Raw genomic sequence first — 26204 nt, 5'->3', positions numbered from 1 at the left:
GAGAGGGAGAGATTCATGTGGGTGGGTAAGTGGGTATCACATGGCTAACACAACCCATCGCTAATTAATTAAATTAGGTAGATGCCAAAGTAATGGATTAGTTTTTTAATTGGATAATATATATATATATATATATATATATATATATATATATATATATATATATATATATATATATATATATATATATATATATATATATATCATTTTAGGCCTCTCATCACTGTAAGATCAATATTTGTAATTTAATATATTATCAATCTATCTATATATTTATTTTTATAACTTTTGTAAAGGAGATAATTCAAATTAATGATGGTTTTGCTTGGTGTCTAGTGGTGGCAACGACAACACTTCACATATTTGTGCGAAATGCAAAATTTATTGATTTTTTCTATTATTGTGCAACTACTTAAAAAAATGTGTCACTGCGTAAAAGAAAAGTGTCAGCAATAACACCTAGTACAAAATACTACATCTGCCCTGATTCAAATCAATATGGTTATATAGTTCAAGAAAAATCATCTATCTTAAACCATATTTATTTAAAACTTCCATCTTTTCATCTTATGTTAATAAACTACTTAATTAATTGAAATATTTTTCCTATATAAGAAGATTATATTCATATATTTTTCATGCTACTTTTTTTAGATTTCAAGAAAATATTATTGGTAATATATTTGGAGGCAAAAGAAAAATATGACTATTTAATTTTATTTTTTTATAATTAATTGAAGATGTATTATCTTAGTTTGCAAAATCTTATAAAATCGTTTCTATTCGGTTCCGTCCTTGGATATGTAACTAATATAGCAAGAGAAATTAAAAACATTTATGGCTAATGTGGTAAAAAGTTGAGGAGGGACCAAAAATGACAAAGTTAAGACATTTATAGTGAAAATCTGAATTGCATGAAGCTTATATAACTCATGATGACCAAATGTGTTAATATTAAAAATATTTTCTTAAAGCTTATAACATGAGGACTAAATGTGTTAGTATTAAAAACATTTGTAGCTAATGTAGTAAAAACTTAAGGTGGGACTAAAAGTGGCAAAGTCATCAAACTTTTATGTCAAAAGTTTGAACAATAGAAACTTTACTATTCCTCACTAATGTGGTAAAAGGTTGAGGATGGACCAAAACTGACAAAGTCATGAAACTTTTGTGGCAAAAGTTTGAACAATAGAAATTAAAAACATGTGTGTTTAATGTGGTAAAAAGTTAAGAAGAGACCGAAAGTGGCAAAGTCAAGACATTTGTGGTAAAAATCAGAATTACTTAAAATTTATAATTCATGAGGGCTAAATGTGTTAATATTAAAAATATTTGCTTAATGTTTATAATTCATGAAGACTAAATGTGTTAATATTAGAAACATTTGTGGCTAATATGGTAAAAAGTTGAGGATGAACCAAAAGTGGAAAAGTCATGAAACTTTTGTGGCAAAAGTTTGAACACTAAAAGCTAAAAACATTTGTGGCTAATGTGGTAAAAAATTGAGGCAACACGGAAAGAGGCAAAGTCATGAAAATTTTGTGGCAAAAGTTTGAACAATAGAAATTTTACTTTTCCTAAGGGTTGTGAGAATCCATCGTATGTATAATTATATTATTGATGAATATTTTATATAAATTTATATGATTAGAAAATCTTTGACAACATTATGAGGTGTTTAATTGCAATATAAAGTAATGCAAAATAAATTTATCAATAATTTTTTATCATAAAATCATCATTATTACTTTGTGTTTTTTGTTATGTTATAAACATTTATTAATAACATATACATATGAGCCATCCATACATTATAAGATGATCATGTAAATGAAAGAAGATTCAAACCAATTACAATGCTAAAAACCATATAACAAAAAAATAACAAGAGATTAAACTAAAAGAATACTATACAACAAAATAACACAATGGATGTATATGTATATCAACTAACAAATTGTATATCTCAGGTATTTTGATTCATAAACAAATGCAAACTCTCATTGAATATGTTAATCTAAGTCAATAATAAATAAATGTACATTTATAAATATTATAATTAATTTTATAATAATAGGTTTGTTGTGTTTTGATGTAATATTTTAATTTTATGCTTATTTAACATCTCGAGATTTGCAGGTATTTCCGAATCATCTTTATTTATTTTGTCATTTATAGTCCCTAGGTTTGGAAGAGTCGAGCCATGAGAAGCCTAAGGGCTAAAGTTGAAACTTTGAAAACAAGACTTGTACGCTAAGTCGTACTAGGCGCACCCTAGTACGCTGGGCGTATATGTTGGATTAGTGTCTAAGTCCATAACTATTTTGGTATGTACTTGACCCGATGGTGCATGGTCCTTTTGGGTTGCCTTCACCAAAGCAACTTGATTGGAGAAATAAATAGAGAGAGAGGTTATTATGATTTATTAATATGTTATAAGAATAATATATTAAAGGAGAAATCATATTTGTTTAATTAATATTGGTCAATAATTAATTAAGAATTAATTTTGTGATCAAGTGTAATTAATTAAACTAGAGGGGCTGAATTGTAATTATGTGATAGTTACAAAATAAGGTAAGGATTATCTTAAATATATGGTGAACGAATCTAAGGAGATAATGCCTTAGAATTCGACTAGGATAAGGGCTTCTAAGACTTATCTTATGGTTGCTTGGTGGGCAAGCAACTAGATAAGGATAAGGACTAAAACCCTAATCTTTACACCTATATAAACCCCCTAAGGCTCATGAATTCGTCTAAGCCTTCCCAAGAGGTCCTAGAAACGAATTCAATACCTCCCCTCTCTCCTTATACCTTCTCCACTTGCTTATGGTGTTTGTAAGCCATTAGAGGAGTGACACTTGTGACTCTAAACCTTCCAAAGCCAATTCAAGGAGGAATTGGGATTGTTGTTACTACATAACAATCAAGGTAATATCATAAACCTAATTATATGTTAATATTGATTTCCATATGCTAGAATTAGGGTTTATAGTCTTGGATTCAAAGCATGTACAATAGAGAAACCTAGATCCAAGCATTAGGGTTTGTATGAGCACATAGGATGTCTTATGACCAAAACCCATCAGTATACTTATGTACGCTAGGCGTACTCACGACAGATGGAAACCCTAATATTTAGGGTTTGGGTGCTATATAAACATCCTTATGAGCTCAAAACCTTCCATCATCTCAACCTCCATAGTTTTGAGTCGTTTTCCTTAAACCCTAATCCCTTTCTTGAGTGTATGAGCTAAAAGTGTGCGTTTTGAGTAGTTGGAGAGGAAGGTGTTGCATGAAGAAGTTGGAGATGGAAGACAAGCTTGTAGATCTGAGGTTTCTTTGTGCTCTAGAAGCTCCAAGAGGTAAAAAGCTCCAACCTTTATGCTTGTATGATGTAGATCTTGCCATGCTAGCTTTACGAAACCATTTCTTGTCCCAAAAGTCCCAAGTTGGTGCATGTTATGTTTTAAATGAGATAATCTGTCCTTTTAGACCCTAGAAAGGGTCCTAAGTGATAAAAAATGATGTCCCAATGGCTAAAAGTGCCCCATGCATGTAGTAGAAACGTCTTAATGGATTAAGACCATGTATTAAGAACTTTTTGGACGTCCAAAGTCTTAAAGTTCAAGATTTTATGGTTCTAAGGAACATTTGGTCGATGGATCTGGAGTTTGGGCTTAAGTGCTTAAGCCATTAAGCACTTATTAGGGTTTTGGTGAAACCTTGTGTATGCCCCACGTAATTTCTGTACGCCCAGCGTACTGAGTCAACCACCTCGATGGTGGTCAACACAAAACGGATGTACGCCCAGCGTACCAGAGGAGTACGCCCCGCGTACGCCTTCTATTGGGCTTTTGATGATTTGGGCTTCAGGATTAGTCTCCTTTTTGGGCCAGTTTGACATGGGCCTTGTTGGGCTTTCTGAATAAATGTCCTTTGGGCCAGTAGTGGTAATAGATCTTAAAATGAGGCCCGATTTGGGAGTTAGGGCCCAATTGGGAAAATTAGGCCAATAATGGGCCTTATGTATATGGACTTTTAGATAGTGAATTTGATATTGGGCCTTGGCCCAAATTTGAGAAAAGGCAAAATAGACTACGTGGACCCTTAGTCAAGATTGATATCCCATGTTTCGAGTTAGTTTTTGTCATTTTGGATAGTTTGGTATTTTCGGTGAGACAACGGTTAGAGACTTTCAGTCCAGTTCAACAGTACTTGCGAGGTGAGTTGTCCTCACTATACTAACAGGGTCGAAGGCACCAATGTCGACCCTTTTCGGATTTGTATCCGGGTTTATTGCATGATGATATGCTTAGTGACCTGTTAGGTCGGTATCCTAGTATATAGGTTGATGCTATGTTAGTGACCTGTTAGGTCGGTATCCTGGTATATAGGATGTTGCTATGATTAATGATCTGTTAGATCGGTTTGACTGTTTGTATATGCTAGCGTTTTTATCTATGTGTTGATTGTGTTTGGAGGTGGGTTGAGGAAGACCTACTTTGTGTTGTATGACAACATACCCAGGGCGGCTCGGATAGACTGCAGGCCTGTAGGGCATATAAATCAGGCCAAAGGCCCAGAGAACGGCTGAAGGCCCGGGTGGGCGGACCAGACATGCTGAAGGTTCTGAAAGTGCGCCAGACAGACTGCATGAAGGGTTTTGAGCATTCTAACACTCCTAGGGTGTGCATGCAACACTAAATACCTTGGATCTATGTTTTCTTTATTATACATGCAAACTTGAACTTTCCAAGGTATTACCCTAACTAGCATACAAAACTTTTGTATACTTGGGTAATATAACAAGTTAGATAACATACCTTCTCTTGTAGCTTGTTGGAAACCTTTAATCTTTAGCCTTTAAGAGCTTAGAACCAATAGTGTGAATACCACAAATGGAATAACAACACAACACGGACAAAGGATGAAATTTTGGAGAGAATTCCTTTGACACACAATCGGCTCATAGTTCTCTAATAACAGATGCACACAATTTTGGTCATGGAGCAACATATTTATATGTAGGATTCCAAGGGTCATGGGTTAACCATAATCCATACCCATGGGTTTATGATTGATGGTTCATGTGGCCCAACTCTTTATGTATCCATACATAAACTTTGTTCAATATGGATCATAAGCCCAACATATAAATATAACTAATTTGCACAATTAGTCCCGATTGATTTAACTAGTCTCTTTTGATCACTAAATTAATTCCAAACTAATTCTTGATCAATACTAATTAAATCATATGATTTCATATTAATATATTATAACTTATAATATATTAATAAACCATAAATAACCTATTCTCAAAGTCCATCCTAACAAATTGTCTTGATGATATGCAACCCAAATGGACCATGCTACTCTCGGGTCAAGTACATACCAATTATAGTTATAGGCTTAGACACCTAATCCAACAATCTCCCACTTGGATAAGTCTAATAACTATTATTGCAAGTACGACTCCAAAATCCCGACAAGCAATCGTAGCTCTTAAAAGCCGCTGTCGAACTCTGACCTAGTCATTGATGCGTCCATTAGATAAGGGATCATATATTCCTCCATTCTAGGTATCATATGGACTGAGACATGGATTATAATCATTCTCTTTGTCTATTTGTTGTTTTCCCGATTTCCAATTTATGATGACCGACTAATTGAACAAATCAAATCAGTCCGGGGCCCGACCAAGCACTTAGGGTTGTCATCACTAAATCATCTAGGGGCCCACAGTTATCGCTTTTATCTCACCAAGTATAAAAGGAATGGCTAAACTTTGACTCATATGCTTGCTCTAATTACTCATCAAATCATATACAATGATGCGTTTTATAACACCAAGTTACCGGTGCGTTTTCACATCATCAATGTGCAACTGACTTGTAAAGTGCAACTCCATGGTCAAAGTCAACTTTTGGTCAAAGTCAACATCTGGTTGAATCGACTCGCCGAGTTGGTCCGTCAACTCGTCGAGTCCCCATATCCAAAAAATGCCATAATCCCATCCCTACTCGTCGAGTCTAGCAAGAGCTCGACGAGTTTGCCTTCAACAACACATCGGACAATCTTCAACTGACTCGCCGAGTTCGTCCTTGAACTTGCCGAGTCCATCTTTATGTGGCTGGGACATTGCCTTGAACTCGCCGAGTTTGTTCATCCACTCGCCGAGTCCTATGATTTCCAGGTCCTTAGTGAACCTAAACAATTGGGGAACCTTCGATCTTAACAACTGGTCCATAAACAGAAAGGATTTGGTGGAAAATACACCCCGACTCGCCGAGTCCCATGAACGACTCGCCGAGTCCAACTATGTCCAAAACTATACAGTCGATTATAGTGGGGCTTAACGCGTCAAAACCATAGATCTGGCCTCCTAGGGTCTATTTTATACATAAAGATTCAAACTTGATGTACATGCAAGGGACCTTCGGCTCAAAAAGCCATACAAGGTGGTCTACAAGATGCAAGGGTCTCCCGTGGCCATAAAGTTGTCCCCTTTATGCCATGGGAACCCTCAATGGTTCCAGATCTGAAGCACAAACCCACTTCTACACCCAATCCCGAATATAACTTCACTAATACTTAGAAAAATATAGAAAATAGCCCCAAATCAAGATCTAAGCAATGAGTACCCAAGGTTTCAACTTTATACCTCAAATAATCTGGAAATGTGCCCAAAACTCTGGATCTTCTTGCTTCCTCTTGATCTCACAAGCTTCTTTCTCATTCTCAAACTTCAATCACATAAAAATGGCACCACAAAGCTCAAGAACACTCAATAATGGCTAGGGTTTCGATTTAGGGTTTTCTCTGGGTTGGGAGGGACGATGGGGGCTGGGTTGGGTTGTTATAAGGTGTTTAAATAGGGTGCAAACCCAAATATTAGGGTTTCGTCCACACAGTCCTACTAGCTGAGTCGGTCGTCCGACTCATCGAGTAGGTCACTTAAACCCCCAATCAAAAGTCGAGTCTACTCGACGAGTTGGGCCTCCAACTCACCGAGTCCATAAGTAAATTGCAACATTTCATGAATTTACATACGTACCAGGAATCGGGTGTTAATGTTTATTATTGTATGTGTATGGGTATTTTGTGGGTAACTCTCTAAGCCTTCGAGCTTATGTTTATCGATTATTGTTTCAGGTACATCGGATGACCGCGGGAAGGCGAAGGCGTGACCGTACGCTTCTTCGATTTATGATTATGATTTCTGGGAACTCTGATATGAAACTCTTTTGAAAACACTTTGTAATAATTAATGGTTTCTAATCGGTTGAAAAACTTTTAAATTGGCTTTATTTTTTTATGGATGTTACATAATTCTCATTTGTTTTTAAAGTTATATTTTTAACAGGCTTAGACTATTAAAGTTCGTACAAAAATCATTACTTATTCATACGATATTTGCTCTCGACTGTATTTATATCGACGGATTTGTTTTGACAAGATCTTTAACTCTCGTTTAGATTGTTTTTTGTAAAACTCAACCAATTTTAAATTCCGGTTTCTAATTTGTATAATGCTACGCTGGAACTTTGAAAAATCATAACTTCCTCTTACGAAGTCAGATTCAAGCGTTCTATATATGTACGAAATCCTTATCACATATAATATAATCTTGGTTAAGATCCTTTATCGTAAATAAAGTATCAAAATATCATTTTATCGCTTATAATATCTTAAGCTTCTATCCTGAATCTACAAGTGTTACACCGAGAGAAACACATACTGACAATTTATCTAGTAACATCAAAACAAGCAGCAAGTGCAATATCAGTAGCTAATAGAGGGGACAAACAGGTGCCTATATATTTTTTCGTTTAGATATTGCATGGAGCTGAGATAGGATATTCGGACATGGAGAAACTCTCCTTATCACTTGTCAACGCAGCGAGACAGTTGAGAAGATATTTCTTAGCACACATGATCGAGGTATTAAATAAATCCCCAATAAGGCAGGTGTTATTAAAATCAGAAAAATAAGGCAACTCGCCAAATGGGCAGCTGAGCTAGGGGAACATGAGATTGATTTTAAACCACATACTAGTATCAAAGCCCAAGCCTTAGCAGACTTCATTACGAAGGTAACCAATAATGGGGACGTATCAATAATAGAGGAAGTTAACATCAAGGTAAAAAAACACCACAAATGTTAGCAAATATGAATGGATTATACACATGAACATGTCTTCCAGTGTTGAAGGAGCAGGGCAACCTTAATATTTACCATCCCAACTGGAAAAAGATGTTACTTCTGCATTGAGATTCGAATTCACCACTTCAAAAAACGAATTGGAATACGTAGCACTCATAGCATGAATGCAACTAGCAATTAAGATGGGATGCGAGCATAGCATATCAAACGAATGGCTTATATGATATTAGAGGTAGAAACCTAGTGCAATACTTAATAAAAGTAAATACATTAATAAAACAGTTCAAAACTTTCAAAATGCAACATATACCTAGATAAAAAAAAACAAGCAGGCAGATGTGCTAATAAAGCCATCATCAACAATCTCACACTTGGGTAAGCAAGTTTTGGTCGAAATAGTGTGGGACAAGGCAATTGAGGAGCTACCAACAATATTTTTAGTCAAAGGAACAAATCATTGGAGAAATCCAATAATGGAATATTTATCTAGGGTAAAGTTACCACATGATGACAAGTAGTCCAAGAAAATAAGGATGAAAGCACCATCATTTGAGATACAAAATAGAATCATATACAAGAATGGATACCTAGCACCTAGGGTACGATGTGTAAGTTTCACTGAAGCAGAATACCTCACAAATGAAATGCATGAAGTAGGAATTACCGGAACATATGAGGTAGCAAGAACAATAGTTCAAAAGATGCTAGAATAGGATTATATTATCCGACTATGTATCAAGATACAGTGGATATCATTTACAAGTGCAAGAAGTGTCATAAACATGCACCAATACCAATTAGAGCGGCAAAACCAATGATTAGCATCAACAACCCATGACCATTCTCATAATGGGGAATTGACATAGTAGGACCATTCCCAGAAGCATCAAGAAAAATAAAATTCTTACTAGTATCAATAGACTACTTTACAAAATGGGTAGTGACTAAGTTGCTAGCAATAATAACTGGGAAAAATATTCTCATGCTCTTTGGGAAACAAATTATATATCAATTAGGAATACCGCACACACTCATATTTGATAATGAGACTCTTTTTATAAACAATCAATTTTAGGAGTGGTGCGAGGATCTATGAATAACCAAAATGTTCACATTCGTAGCTCACCCACAAGCAAATAGCAAAACATAAGTCACCAATAAGACAATAGTCAATGACCTAGTGACAAGAGTAGGTTTGGCACAGGGACAATGGGTAGAAGAATTATCTAGCATGTTATTAAGATATAGAACAACATCGCAGATATCAACGAAATAGATACCCTTTAATTTAGTGTACAGATCATAAGCCGTCATACCATTAGAATTAATGGTTTTCACCGAATGAACAACGAACTTCGATCAGACTGATAATGAAAATGGATTAAGAAAAACTTGGAGCTATCTATGGAAAGGTGGGAAATAATGGCAATACGACAAGAGCTCGACAAAAAGCAGATTGAAAGCCACTACAACCAACGTATCAATGGTAGTTATTTTAAGGTGGGAGAACAAGTTTTTAAAAAAAAATCCGAAAGAACCATAAGGGAAGCTAAGAGCAGTATGGGAAGGTCTATATAAAATATATGAAGCGAATTAGGACAAATCATACATCATGCAGAAATTGGATGAAGAAATGGTGTCGAGGTCCTGGCACGTAAAAAATCTAAGAAAGTTATATCTATGAAAAGGAAAATATCTCAAGGGATTTTGTTTTGAAACAAACACATCATATAACCTACAGGGGGAAAACGACAACCCGATATACATTTGTCATGGTCTTGACCAAAGTCATAACATTGCATATTCATAGCAACATAACCTACACGGGACAAAAGACAACATGGTAGGCATTTAGCATGGTCTTGACCAAACTTATACCTTCTCATATTCCAAGCAACATAACATCTTGATCTAAGCCATACCATAGAATATTTAAATGCAATATAGCATGTAAAATGAAAAGGACTACATGGCAGAAAATGTCCTATAAAGTCACGCCAGAACTTACATTACGTATAGGAATTACAACAATAGCCCAATGAAGTATGATCCTCGTACGACTTACCATAAGAACATCAAAACCCACCTAAAGGGATATCAGCACACGGATTTGGGAGCAGTTAAGTATGAGAAATGAGCAAAGAAAATACATATTACATGGATAATACATCAAAAGGGTCGTTGTAATTATCAAGTACACACAAAATAGGTCGAAAGAGAACAAATAAAAGAAAATAAAATGGTTACGCTAACAACCAACCACGTTTCTGATGCTTGCAACCACACAAAAAGGAAGGGGCATAACCAACTAGTGAAGTAAGGTTTACAAAGATCCAGTAGCAAGCTATGCTTGGAGAACCTGGTTTATAGTTTAATTTTATTTACTTCTTTTTATAGTTTATTTTAGCATATTTCATTTCATTCTAGTTACGCATGTATATTTTACCTTTTTGTTATTTTATATTTGTATCGGGTACTTTCTAGTTTCCTTGGCTATGATTTATTAAGGACCATGAGGAGCGGAGTGATCATGGGAGTGCGGGATCATGCTAAACTTGAGAATTTTGATATGCTTGTAGATTTCAAATGGAGAAATTGGGCTTGGTAGCAAAAGAAAATGACAGAAAATGGGCTATTTGGTGTTTTGAGTTTGGAGAAGATTTGAAGAATTGGGTTTATTATTTATTGAACAAGATGTTGGGTTTTAAAAGCAAAGTGGGATATTAATTAATGAATATTTGAAGACATAGACTAGTGTGGATTGATTAGAAGATTGTGAATTAGGTCAATTTTGAATGCTATATTGAAGACTCTTGGACTTACAATATGATGGATAAGAGTTGGGCTAGTGGGCTAATGCAATTTAGGCCTATGAAACAAAAATGGCCTAATCATGACCAGATTAAGCGGCCCGCATAAGAAATAGCCCAAATGTCACGTGGCCCATGTGACCTCATGTAGGGGTATTTTCTAGATTTTATATTTGGCAACTATTTAAGGAAGTTTGGTGGGGATCTTTTGGCACATTTTAGATCCGAAATTGGGAGTTTCTCTACACTTTTGGAGCTCTTGAAGGATTGAAGAACATATAATATTTCATCTTGATTCATTGGATTAATGTTGTATATTTCTAAACTTTATTTCATTTTCTTGAGTTCAACTATGCTTGGCTAAACTAATATTTGGTTGACTTGGATGTAGTTAATTAAGTATTTGGATATTTTGAAGAATTTCATGAACTTTGGTTTGAATGTCCATGAAGATATTTTCTAGAATACTTCCTTCATGTTTATATATCTTTAATCATGAGTTTAGATGTATGAATATTAATTTTATTGGTTAATTTCCTAATTGAATAATGGATCTTCAAATTAACAAGAAACAATTAGTTTGAATGTTTGTCTTGATTTCATTTAGACTAAGAAAATATTTTCTCTATAACGATAATGGAAGCATTTGATTACCTTTTGGATTTGGTAACTCTTAAAACTTAATGCTAATTAACTTTCACAAATTACATGTTTCATTAATTTTGTGACTTTGATTAAAGAAATGTGTTATGAGCTTCTCTAGCAATTTTAATATTTAAGAAGAGTTTAGGCAAGTTATGCTTATCACTTGCTATAGCCAAGTTAGAATTTAAACACAAGTATTACACCTTGAGATTTTAATGATTATTTAACCAAATGTTCAAGTGATGAAATTCCAATGTCAACCATCTTCCTATCGTTGATTTGAATCAAAACTCTTACTTATTTACTTGCAATTTCTAAGTCTTATTATAAATTTAAATTCTTTAAACAAAAAAAGATCAAGACCCCCATTTTTACTTTTATTTTGTTTCACAAGTATTTAAACAAACAAGTTTTTATAGAGTTATAAACTGAACCGATCACTTTACCACTATATGATCCCTTTATTGATTGTAACATCCTAAAATTTAAGACTAGGTTCTTAAGTTAATAAATTAAAGAAATGAAAATTAATTAATTTATATAGTTAGATTATCAAGGGATAGTTATATCCTTAGTTGATATGAAGTTTAAAAAGTTAGAATTGAAAATAATAATTTTTTAAAGTTAAATAAATAAAAGTTTCAGGTTGGCAAAGTAAGTTGACTCAAATATTGGAAGAGACTAAAAAAGTTATATAATGGATGGATAAGGAATTATTATGTCGAAAACTTAGTTAAAATTTATAAATATTGAGATTTGGTGAGTTTGGGCCAAAATGGCCAAACTAGAGGGATAAAATGTGAAAAATTAGGAAATAAGATGCACAACCTCTCCATCATTGTTCCAAATCCGAGACTTGCAAAATCAAGAGGAGAATGGTGATTTCGTCACTCTTTGACATCTAGGGTGTGATTCAAGTGGAGATTGGAACATTCAAACAAAAGGAAGAGGAATAAAAGGCTTCTATGTATAATTTGTTCTCCTTCGAACCTAGAAATACAAATTTATTAAGTGGATTAAACCTAATGTCATGTTTTGTGTGACTGAATGGTTAGGTTTTTTTGTTTCTAACCTCCCTTGAGTGATTTCCATGGTTGTAATCTCAATCCAATCATCTTATTGATGGATTTGATGATTTGGGTTCCATTAACCTAGAAATCGAAATTAGGGATTTCTTGTTTATATGTTAAATTGGAATGGACTCAATTACCTAGATGATATTTGAAGACAATGAATCTAATTGGAATGGTCAAACACATCCATGATGGTAGAATGTTGCATAAACATGGATTTTAGATTATTTTGGGGAAATGGTGATGAAAACAACGGAACCATTGTATGTGAGCATTTGATGAGTATATGATGCTCATAAACATGATTTGATACTAATAACATGATTTGAATGCAAAAACATAAATACTTGAGTGATCCATAGTTGAATTTATTGAATAATTGACCACAAGGTCATTTTGGGAAATTTATTGATAAATACATAATGATTGACATCTAAGAAGTGAATTACATTCATGAACATGAATTGACACTCTAGACATGTTATTAGAAAAATAACATGAAGGAATACTAGTGAAGTTCTAGCTTTAGTGATTATTTTGACCTAAGGGTAATTTAGGAAACAGGAATGGAATTGAGGATTATATAGTTACATTAGCTACTTACAATGAGGTTTATTGTGGTTTTATGTACTTAAAAACACCCATTTGATTATTAAATAAGTTGGTAAGAAGCTTTGTGAACTTTTGAATGCTCAAGTGAACAATAAAAAGGATAACTCTACTTGTGGAATTTGAGGATTCATATGATCTTAAAGGAGTTTCAATAGGCACTTAAGGATTTAAGAGGAGTGTTTTAGGATGATAAAACACTTCCTAACCATGTTTGAGAATCTATATAATTGATACAAAGTGAATTGAAAAGGGCATTTAAGAACTATGCAAAATACATAGCCTTAATGATAAATAAAAACTACATAATTTGGAGAAGAGTAGGGCTCACTGTAGGGTTATAGTAAAACCTCCCACCATTATGGTAAACCCCACTGTGAGTATAGTGAACACTGTCCCAAAAATTCTTGTTTTTCACTTTTGTTTTCCGAAACATTCCTGAAACTTTTTGAACATATACCTTTATCATATTAAAGCTTAGGAAAACTTGAAAACCCTTTTAGGAGTATTTTGGTTATTTTATTGAATTATTTCCATGTTATATAGGTGGTATTAGAGAATGTTTCACTAAAGAAATGAAATAAAAGAGGTCTAACCAGCCTTCGTGTGATTGAGGTGAGTATGTTTTGGTCTTTTCCCATTTTGGGGTATATGGCAAAATGATTTTTATGATAATTAAATACCAATGCTTTGATATAGGAAATGTTTTGAAATGAAAGTGTTAAAATGATTTTTAAAAGAATGTTTTGAAATGAAAGTGTTAAAATGATTTTTAAAAGAATGTTTTGAAAGAATGCCTTAAAGGAAAGAACATTTTTGAAAGTAAAGGATGTCTTTGAAAGAATGCCTTGAAGGCAATAATGTTTTTGAAAGTACTAAATGTATTGAAAGAACAAATGCTTTTGAAATATGTATTTTGATACTAATGAATAGAATAAGTAAACCATGGAAGGAAAATATGATAATGTATGGAATCTATAAAGCACAGAAAATAATGAAATGGATATATTGATCATGCCATGATGTCTCCGTAATAGGATATAGAGGAACCTATTAGGGTGACCCCCCCTCTTGATGGATAGATGCCCTATCGGAAATGATGCCTTGGTGGACTGATTTTGTTCTTTTCACCTTGGTATAGAGTTGGGGATATTTCTAGGCCCTAAGTATAAAAATAGAAATGGTTCAACATAGGAATTAGCCCTTAATGAAATAAGGAATGGGATGTGAAAAGAAATGTGTTTTGAATTATGTTATGACTAATGAAATGTGAAAAAAAAATGTCTATTGAAACATGTTTTTGCAATGATGAAATAATTTTGATGAATATGTGATAAATGTTTTGCGTAAAAACCTATATAGCTCACGAGACATTATTGTCTTACATATCTCTTTTTAATGTCATGTATCCAAGGTTCTAATTATGGAGAAAAGGTGATATATGGAAGTTATAAGTAAAGATATAGAGAATGGAGTGGAGCTTGCTAAGTTCCTTTTTAATGGTATTGTTATTTGCTTGCTATGGTTGTATCGATGCTTAATGGTAAAATGTTATAATTTGTAAATGATTTATTTTTGTGGGACGAGTTTTTGTAAGATATAGGTTAGCACCCGGAATGTTTTTAAAACAATAGCATTTTAAATTTGAATTTTTTTGGGTGTTACACTAATAACATTGGTAGCTCATTTCGAGTTTTCCAAATCAGGCTTATATGACACAAAGACAACATCACCTTAGGATGAAGGGACCTCGTTATATAGTAATGAGAAAACAAAGGAAGATAAATACACAAGTTCACTGTCAATGGAACTCCGTCATCCAAATTGGGAAAAGGACCAAGATCATTAGGGAGGGAAATGTTGCTTGTGTCAACACCACATAACTTGTTTTTCCATCCACCATTGGTACCAGGAAGATCATGAGAATGAGATAAATGACTGCTACTTAAAGAATACCAATCCTCATACTTCTTCAAACGGTAAAAATATCAAAATAATAACACATGCAGAGGAATGCGAGATGATACACAAAAAGTCTTAAAGGCAATAAGCTTCAGAACAACACTATGGCAAAGCTAAATCGGGTGGATTCCATAAGAACATCATACCTATAAGAATAATGATGTAGGATGAATCCTTAACCCACACACGAGATGCCTAAAGTAAAACCCGACCTTACTAGCAGGAGTGTCAAGAACGCATAAAGACGAGGAAGGCAACACCATGTACAAAAGAAAGTTGGTACTCATGAACATACCGATCAATGATAATTTTGTCAACCTGAGAAGAAATAGACAACTTGTCACAAGAGATGGCAGAATGCGACATGAAAAGAAAAAAAATTCAAAAATAGAAGATTCTAAAATGGCGATTGCCCATTATATAAAAGAAGAAACTGGTTAAAGCATTACTTAGGCATCCAATAAAATAAACCAAGATGACTAAATGACGACGAAAGCATTTAATGAAGCATGTACTTAACACACATGAGACGTTTCACTTATAAAGAAAGATTTACAAGAATGATGACAAAACAATTTTAGTGGCATTTTTTATACTTCAGGCTGAGGGGCTTAATGATGTACTCGGTCCGAACCACCATATCGATACTTGCCCGATCACAGAAGATCAATTTATAAAAGACAGTGCAGTTGTTGAAAATAATTAACCCACAAGGCAACACTAATATACAATGAGAAAAAGATGATAAATAAGATATATCCCAGGAGTCGCACACAAGTACATATCTTAGCAATAATAAAATATAAAGTAGTAAAAACAACTTAGTTATCTTTACACAGGTAATGCAAGCTACCGAGTAAAACCTTGCACCAAGGAATATAGAGATACCTATAAAAGCCACTAAAGATAGACTAATAAGGTTACATTTTCAGAAAGATGAACCTTTGCAATTTTGTTCAAAGCTTCAATCGACATCTAACTTAGGCATCAGAGAGCAATACCGGGGTTGAACCCTCGGTATGGCTTTCTAACCTAGCTTTTTTCTTGCTTTTGAAGTGTATATTCCTGAATGCTTATTAGAAGAGGTTGCTAATAACTGACTACCACATATCTGGCAGACCACGTAACAACATTATACTTTGGTATTTCTAGTAACTTCATTACTACTAGTAACTAGTATTCATGGATGTTTCTGATCAATTCCGAGTTATAAGATCTTAACACATAACATTGTTTTGCAATTACACCATTGTTTCTTTGCGGGTTGTTGGTTGTCACAAAGTACCACTATTGAACCCGCTACATGCTCGCATTGCCAAATAGATTTGGTTGCATGTACACTTGTGTGCCTGCTTGTGGCTAATAGGCTTGATATTGTGTATATGGTAATGGTGGTGACCACAACTACAAAAATACCTTTTAATGACACGCAATGCGTGTCGTAAAACGCTCAGACGACAACAAATGCATGTCAAGGAAGGCCCTGTCATAGCAAAAGACGACACACTTTTGCGCGTCGTAAACTTATGACACGCATAGATGACACGCAATGCGTATCAAGAAAGCCCTTATCATAAAGGAAGACGACACACATTTGCGTGTCGTAACATTATGACACGCATTTACAACACGCATTGTGTGCCATAATTTTAAAATTTTAGAAAAAAATATTTTTTTATAGATTTTTTAATTTTCAAATTAAATGACAGTAAATATCTCATAACACAACATAAAATACATTATATAAAAATAAAATATATTTCATACAATAAATGTACCAACATTCATTCATCTAATCTATTTTGTGTTTCATACAAAAAATCAATTTCAAACAATACATATACTACCAAAAGAAACTATTTCTGTGACAACTGTCAAAATACGAGATAGTTCTAGATTTGGATAGACTTAGTTGCACGTATAGGCACGACACATACTAGACTTAGTAACTAGAAGCTAAGTTATAACCTACTAGAAACATGGAAACAATTAGAAACGATGGCTAGTGTACTTAAATTTCACATTGATACGTGACCTCTATAGTTACTTTAACTATAACACCTATTCAAATTCGGGTCATTCCTTGACTTGAACACCATTTCATTGATTATATACACACATCATGCACTTCAAATAATAGTAGAAATTAGGTCCGAGTCTCGTAGGAACTTAAGTCAAAGTTGAAAACTACGGCTAATATACTTGATTCTTCAATTTCGCTTGAATTAGAAAACTCCTACATAGAATGTCAATAATCCGACAAAAATGAATTGCAAACATTATTTCTAACTTGAATAAGATTTAAGAAAACATAAAATAATTTGAAGTCTCAAAAATTCAATTTATTTTTATATCCGATAATTATTAAATCACAAAACCCTAAAAATCCCTAAATCCTAAATTTTTATAAGTTTAACACCATAAACTCTATAAGAATTATGGATCTCTTTATATCAATTGAAATAATTAATTAAGGACAATTAATCAAGGAAATAAATATTTATAACATTAATATTTATCCTTAATTTATAAGGTAAAAAGAAAATCAAGGATTTTTATAATCAAAAACTAGAAAAATGCAAATTTTATAAAAATATTGAAAAATTTATAAAATTTAGAGGGAACTTATTGAAATTAAATGAAAGAGGGAGGGAGCCTCTCTCCTCAAAAATCGACCCCTCCTCCTTTTTCCAAGAGAACTTATCCCAAAACATTAATCATTCTTCCAACTCCACACTCCATCTTCTTTTTCACTTCTCCCTCTCACTCTTCAATTCCACCACCACATTTTCTCTCACCCTCACTCTAACCCACGAATTTTGGCAGTCAAGAACACCTATAAAGAACAAAATCTTCATCATTTGAAGTATTCTTGAAGGTAATCCCGAATTATCCTTCATTCCCATTCACATTCTTTCCAAGTTTTACATGTTTTCTTGCATTTTCTACATCTTCCACTCCATTCTAATGAAAGATCATGAACACATAAACATACACACACACACACACCTATGATTTTGATGATGATGGTGGTAGGACTTCACCCAAAAACATCATGCATGGCAAGATGTTGAAGTCTCATTACCTAAACCTAAGTCAAAATCAGCACAATGCACTTTTGTGCAAGTTTTAGTGGAAAATCACCACATGCACCCTAAGTTTTCTTTTTAAAAAATGACTTTTGAACATTTCAAACTCATGAATTGTCTTCAAACCAACATGCATGTATTGATCTTCAAGCTTAGATGCTAGATGATCTATAAAGGATTTATTCACAAATAAATATCTAAACCATCTTTTCTTTTCAGAATCCAAACAACACACTAAGATGATCTATAAATTTTCAGAAAATAAATCATTTTTCTCGATTTATTGTAACTTTTGCAAGAAAATAGAGCAATAATTCACATAAAATACTTTTTGCGGTCCATAAATTCTGGAAAACTATTTACATTACCCATGAACTGATAAAAGATGGTCCATGAAGTTTCATGCATTTATGTGACTGTCTTCTATTGATTTCGAAAGTATTTTTGTTGGAGAGAAATAAATAGTAAAATTAAGTTATAAATGTCCAAAGCCATATTTAATAATTTTTAAATCTTATGGATATCGCAGATAGTACATACACAAATTTAAAGAGTTTTCCATGAGTATTTCATATTTTTTCCGATTTAATTAAGGTTTAATGGGTTAAGTTGGTAATAAATAGTTACACTTGTCCAAAAATTATATAACTTTACAAGAATATCTTGTAATACATATTAATCGTGAATAAAAAGCTTAATGAATTTCTCTTACTGTTTACTAGTTTTTCATGAATTAATGCTCATCTATTAAAATAAATCAGGGAAAAATAGTTAAATTGTTTTAAAAATAATATTATATTTCCATAACATCGTGTATTACAATTTAGCCTCAAATAAAAAATTTGGGTGGTTTTATAAATAGTTTAGTATTTATTTTAATTTTTAATAGAATAAACACACAAAAATCATAAAAATAGGTTAATTTGTTCAAAAACCAGTTTTGATATTTTTACCGGTTTGTATACATCAAATAATAATTTTACAAAACTTTTGAAGAATTTTTGAATCATTTTTCTATTTATGCTATATTTCTTACTTTAAATGTACATAAATCCAAAACTTGGAATCCAATATATTAAAACTAATTTTGGAAAATTTCCCAGATTATATACACTATATATGAACTTTACAAAAAAATTGGTAATTTCATTTCCTGCTTAATAATTATTCACAAATTAGTTCTTATTTAAGTGAATAAAAGAAAGAAAATATTTACACTATTTGGAAACCAACTTTTATATTTTTCCCAGCTTTTATATGTTTAATAATGCTAGTACAAAAAGTTTGGCAAATTTTAGAAACTATTTCTAAATAACTCTATTTTTGTTAGAATAAACACACGAAAATCATAAAATTAGGTTAACTGTTTGAAAATCAATTTGGATATTTTTCCCAGTTTATATATATTGTATAACAGTTTTACAAAAAGATTAGGAATTTTTATTAACTGTTTATTATTTTTCACGATTTTATGATGTTTTCAAGGAATTAAATGGTTAAAAAATAGTCAAACATATCTACATATCATGAAAAATCACATGAGGGTTCTAAATCATAGTTAGAACTGAAAAGTAAAATTTGGAAATTTTTAGAACCGATTTCATTTAGTTTTGGATTTTTAGCTTGTAAAGCCCTTCCAAAAGTACTAAAATGCATTACCAACAATAACACAAAATGAGATTTGTCATTTGCAAATGTTAATAAGTCAATTGGCATATGGAAATCTGAATTTTTAGAAAAGTATTTGCAACTTATACAAAACCTAACTTTCATACAATATTGGCATAATTCTATTGTAGATGTTAAGTATACTAGTGTTAGATTTCGATTAGAGACTCACTAGTGTATACCATTATTGTAGGAATTGGTAGTGGTACAAGTGGAACTTAGTTCAAGGCATCATTTGCATCATATCATAGCATTGTGAGTATTCACGACTCCCCCTATTTTTGGTTTATATGTTTTGGGGTGGAAAAGCATGTCCGAAAAACTATTTATTGTTCGTTGTATTTAAATTGATTTGTATCAAACTTGATTGCTATATTTTTCTATGTATGTCTATGTAACTTGAAACATGAGGCCTTATCGTCTTAAGTCCCTTCCCTTATACTTTACTCCAACCATTAAATCTTTGAGCCAATGGTCATTATGGATTGCACAATTAGGAATTGACAACACGTCACTTCGCCGGTTGCTTGAGTGCATGATACCATGTTCATCGATGAAACGATAAGCATAGATCTTGATCGGGCATCAATCATAGGCTTGGTTGTGAACTCATTGTTTGCTCATATACATACAAACTAGCTTACTTATTATAGCAACAAACTTTTATTACTGGAAACTTATTTACTTGTCTTAGCAATGAACTTTTTTTCTCTTTGTAGCAACGAACTTGTTTGCTCTTTGTAGCAACGAACTTGTTTGCTCTTTGTAGAAGTGAACCTGTTTACTCATTTGAGCAACAAACTTTGTTTCTCATATTAGCAACAAACTTCTAATTATGGAAACTTTATTACTCGTTTTAGCAACGAACTTCTATTCATGAAAACTTATTTACTTATTTTAGAAATGAACATTTTTTTATGGAAACCGTTATCAATATTCTGATTATCATGATTTCAAACTATATTATTATAAACATGTGAGTACTCACCAACTATTTTTATAGTTGACGTTCGTTTTACATGTTTTTTTAGGAATCATCTAGTAAGAGGCATGTATAGATACAAAACTTGTAGGAGCATTTGCATGTGTTGAATTTTAAATGCATTGTAATTTCTTTTAAAAAGTTGTTCAAACTCATTGTAAATTTGTAATGATTTTTAATACTATGGTTGGTGTTGTCTTTTAAGTTTTTCTATGAAACTCTTTGTACTGCCACGCCCAGTATTTCCTCTTTAGCGGGGTGTAACAGAAATGGTATCAGAGCCGAAGGTTATAGAGAATACTGGTTTTCCTTTGGAGAACCACAACTATAGCCAAAAAATTTCAAAACATCTTAAAATACTGACTACTGGTATAACTACGCATTGCTGGACTATATTTAAGTATAGCCTGACCAACTATACTTAATTAAGGAAAATTAATGCGAGAATCGAAATGGTTATAGTAGAATTTTGTTCAAAACGATTTTCAACTTAAACTTTTGAAAAACAAAAATTTCCGGTGTGTATAGGCATTGCATATTGTAGGCATTCATTTAGGTACACTTAGAAACTAAGTTCACTTTTATCACAATGTCTTTATTTAGAGATATTATTATCCCTTATCAAGTGCTAGGCTAACCAGTTAGGTTATACCATTAGCCACTCTAGAAGTAATCCACTTAGTACTAAGAATGAGTATTCCTTGGTAACTTTTGACTTAAGACGTAAGGTTAGTAGTTAGATAGACACTAGTATTAATCTTAAGATGAAACCTATACAAATTATTCCTCAATACCCTTTCATCGTCTTCATACTAGAGTTACAAATAGGAAAAGCGTTCCGATACTGACACAGATGATAATTGGAGCATCGCGTAAGGAGGTAGATGAGTCACCACTAGTAATCACTTGGATACCATTGGAGAGCATTCTGGATTTGACTCATGAGGAGACACAGAGGTTTAACCCATTATTACTAATATGTGAGACCTTCTTTCTACACTACGATTTAGCTCTAGGTTGTTTCCACCTTGAGCTTAAAATTTAACATAGGATATCCCTTTGACTTAAAATCTTTTCTTTACGTAATTCATACCCTACCATCTTTACTTCGAATATCCTAATTCAAGAACAAACCATTCCACTTATGACAAAAACTTATAAGTCTTTATTCAAGACCCCCTAGATACACTAGTGAGTATCTCGAGTATACAATTATCTTACACTTTCCAAATTACTAAAATGTTTCATGCCCAACCGTCAACCTTTAATTTTTATGCCCGATCAAACATTGCACTACTTCGTTGTACGGAACCTTCGCTACAAATTTCGAACCCTCCTTCGAACATTATTATTTTCATACATTCGTTTAAACCTTATCGACATTACTGACATTCCTATCATTATAAAGGATTACATCCTCTTACGCCGCGAGCCAGACGCCAAACCTATAACATAACCTTTGACCCCTATAAAAGTCTGCAAAACTGCATTGACAGCATAAAACATTTACAAATAATTTTTCTTATCCTTTATCTTGGGGAAAAGACATCGGTACTCGCTTTATACTTGCCTTGTATTCGCCTTAGTATTTAGGTACGATCAGCCACACTAATCCACTTATTCTTTACTTCTTAATATTCCATCGAAAACTTATTTTGCCTCATCGGTTTTATTTATCATCGATAAAATACTTTATAACCATTTCATACAATTTACTAGATCTTTCCTAACAGTTTAAGCCATATTTCTCGCTAAAAAAACAACCGAATTTACTTTTGCTAAATTGCTTCAACTTAGCCTTTTTCTTCAAAACTAAATTTGACTGAGGTTGATCTTAACCTTGCCATTCCAATTTTGTTTCAAATATATTTCAATAGCCATTTGCGCTTTTCAAGGCATATAAATCATTTTAAACATTGTCATGATTTTGTTACATTTCGAAAACTTAAAAACACTTTCTTTTATAAAACTGTTTAAAACCTATGATAAAACTTAAAACATATGACATTGAAGTTAATATTTTGTGTAAAAGCTTCATCGGATCTTTCAAACAATTTTTCTTTTTACTCTTTTTACCACTTTCTCATTTAGGCATTGTACTTTACTTAAATGTGTTTTCTTGAAACCCAACATGATATTTTTACAACTTTCTACTCCAAATGTGTTTACAAGACATCATTAATGCCTACATTTCGAAACACACCTTATTTGTATATTTTATTATAAATTAGTTATATAATCTATAAAGTTTCTATATTTTACCGCATTACAAAGCATATTGTTCACTTTAAAATTTCTAGTGATGAACTCTTCACAATGTATAATTATTCTTCTACATATGTTGAGTCTTAACCTTATCCATTTTAACCATTGTCGAACTCCAGTCTAAAAAGTCAAAGTTATCATATTTTCAATTACTAGTTGTAGTGTTTCTTCTTTTTCATAAATGGAGTTTAATTTAATTGATAACTCATGAATGATTAGCAAACACTTTAAAACTTCCACGTGTCTATTTAATCGTCAACATACATCAAGGATTGAAGTTTGAGGTATTTCTCAAACTACTTTTTTATCTACCTATATGTATTGTTCCTAAAATTTTAACAATAGCAATCATTATTACTGCCTTCTTTTTCTTTCCCCCGAACTTGATTTCTCGCTCTCCTTCTGATTTTAGATCTCGCACGCCCATAGTAACCATATAATACGTTATCTAAGTTTGTTTCTATCTATTTTGCTTCTCTTGATATCATGTTCATACGCATAAAGACTAGAAGTCCACCCTTATCAATCTAAGCGATTAATGCGCGTATAGTCATGAGGCATAATTTCAATTTAGTCAACTTTATTATATTCAATTACGCCGTTTATCATATACTTTTTATTTTTACTTTAAAATCCACTGTAAAAGAATTACTCCTTATTTACATTTGCTCTTTTGTTCTAAATTTAAAAATTTGATTAAAAGCGCAATTTTCATTGTATTTCCCTTATAACTAATAGACAAGGTGACTAGCCTTGTTCTTATCATTTTTCAAATCCAGAAAATATATGTGAAGAATACATTTCTTATGTTTCATCTTTTCTTTAAAAACATAAAAAGTTTCAAATGTTACGATTATCTATCCTTCAAATGATTGTTTTTGTATGATAACTAAATTAAGAATGCACTACTTTCAATTATCGACATTTATACAACTTTCTTAAAATAGCATTCTACCTTGGAATTTTCAGTGAGTTCCTAAACTCTCAAACTTGTTTTCATAAATATTCTGACTCCTAGTAATCCTGAATTTGTCCTGACTTAAATAATTGGACAATTTTTCAAAAGGTGTAATACCAATATTTCTATATGCATTCCCTTAATAACGACTTAAACCTTTAACCTTAATTCTTCTTTATATTATTTTACTACTTTGTTTAATGATAGTCATGTATCTTCATTCTCTTAGAATTATTACACATTTTGATAATAGTGTGATTACTTATCATGTATAAACACTCAAAATGCTATCTAGATAATTTGATTTAATTTATCACAAACTTTCATCACCTCCATTTGCAACAATGAATCTCTCTCTCTCTCTCTCTCTCTATATATATATATATATATATATATATATATATATATATATATAGATATTCGAATATGATTTTACTGTAGAGAGAGTAATGGTAGTAGTAAATATAGCTTCAAAAATCTTTGGCCATTTCGTAATTTCTTTGGTAGACGGGACTTAAATAGCCTTTACATTTGAGATGTACCAAAACTTCGTTGCCTACCCTTTGTACGTATCTTTAGGAACTTACCCTTGATAGCTTCTCTTTCATTCATGCTACCCCTTCTTATTTTGAAATATATATTTTCCAGATTTAGTAGCCAACCCAGAAGTGAACAAATTGTTCCTAATCTCTTCTTTATCAGGCGGAAAATTTACACTTAGTGCTGATTTAGAATGCAAATTAAGGATCAATGCGTACTTAGCACTCAATACAGTTGATGCTTCAAAAAAACTTATAAGGCTCTTTTAAGTTAGATAATATCTAACTAGATAATCCTTTTCAACTAGGTTGCCATGGTTAGATCATAATTTCCATGATTCTACGAACTCGAATTAGGGAAACACTAATTTGATTACAGCTAAATAATTGGGCTCTTCCTTTAACCCAAAATAATCAAAGAGCTCTTCAAGTCACCACCTCTCCAACTACACAATTGTATTTGGCCGAGTTCTAATAGAATATGTCACGAATTGAATTTTGGGATGAAACTCTTTCAACCGGGGGAGATTGTGAAAACCGTCAAAATTCGAGACAGTTCTAAAATTTGGATAAACTTAGTTACACGTATAGGCACGACACATACTAGACTTGGTAACTAGAAGCTAAGTTATCACCTACTAGAAACTTGGAAACAATTAGAAACGATGGATAGTGTACTTAGATTTCACATTGATACATGACTTCTGTTGGATTAGGTGTCTAAGTTCATAACTATTTATGGGATGTACTTGACTCGGTTGGCATGGTCTATTTTTGGTTGCATGGCATTGCAACACTTGGATAGACTAAATGAGAGAAAGGACACTTACGGTTTATTAATATATTATAAGTTCTAATACATTAATAATATTATTTAATTAGCATTGATCAAGAATTAATTTAGAATTAATTTGATGATCAAAAGGAGACAAATTAAATATATGAGGTTGATTGTGTAAATCATATATTCTTTTATAGTGGGATAATGATCCATGGTTTTTAGAATTGGGCTAAAACCCATAAGGTGCTCTACAGATAGTCCATGGAGGTTATAAACCCATGGATCATGGAATATGAAAAGCCATGTCAATTAGGGTTTACATGATGTAACCCTACTTTGTAACACAACTATAAAAGGACCACATGGGTTACCAAAATCGGCACTATGTGTAGAACAAGAGGGCTAGCCGATTTTGAGTGATAGTGTACTTCTCTCAAAGTTAATCCAAGAGTTATGGTGTTGTGTGAAACATTTGAGGCATCACATTTGAGGTGCTAGACTCACAAAGTTCTCAACGAATCCAAGCAACAAAAAGGTATGTTCTCCTACTAGCTTTTATGTTTCAAAGTTTCCCATGCCATGCTAGTTAGGTTAAGAACCTTGGAAAATCAAATTTTAATGTATCTTAGTAAAACATAGATCCAAGGTTT

This window comes from Lactuca serriola, chromosome 6 (genome assembly GCF_051521515.1).
Source record: "Lactuca serriola cultivar US96UC23 chromosome 6, Lser_US96UC23_V15, whole genome shotgun sequence".
Lineage (NCBI taxonomy): Eukaryota > Viridiplantae > Streptophyta > Magnoliopsida > Asterales > Asteraceae > Lactuca > Lactuca serriola.
This window is presented reverse-complemented; position numbering follows the sequence as displayed.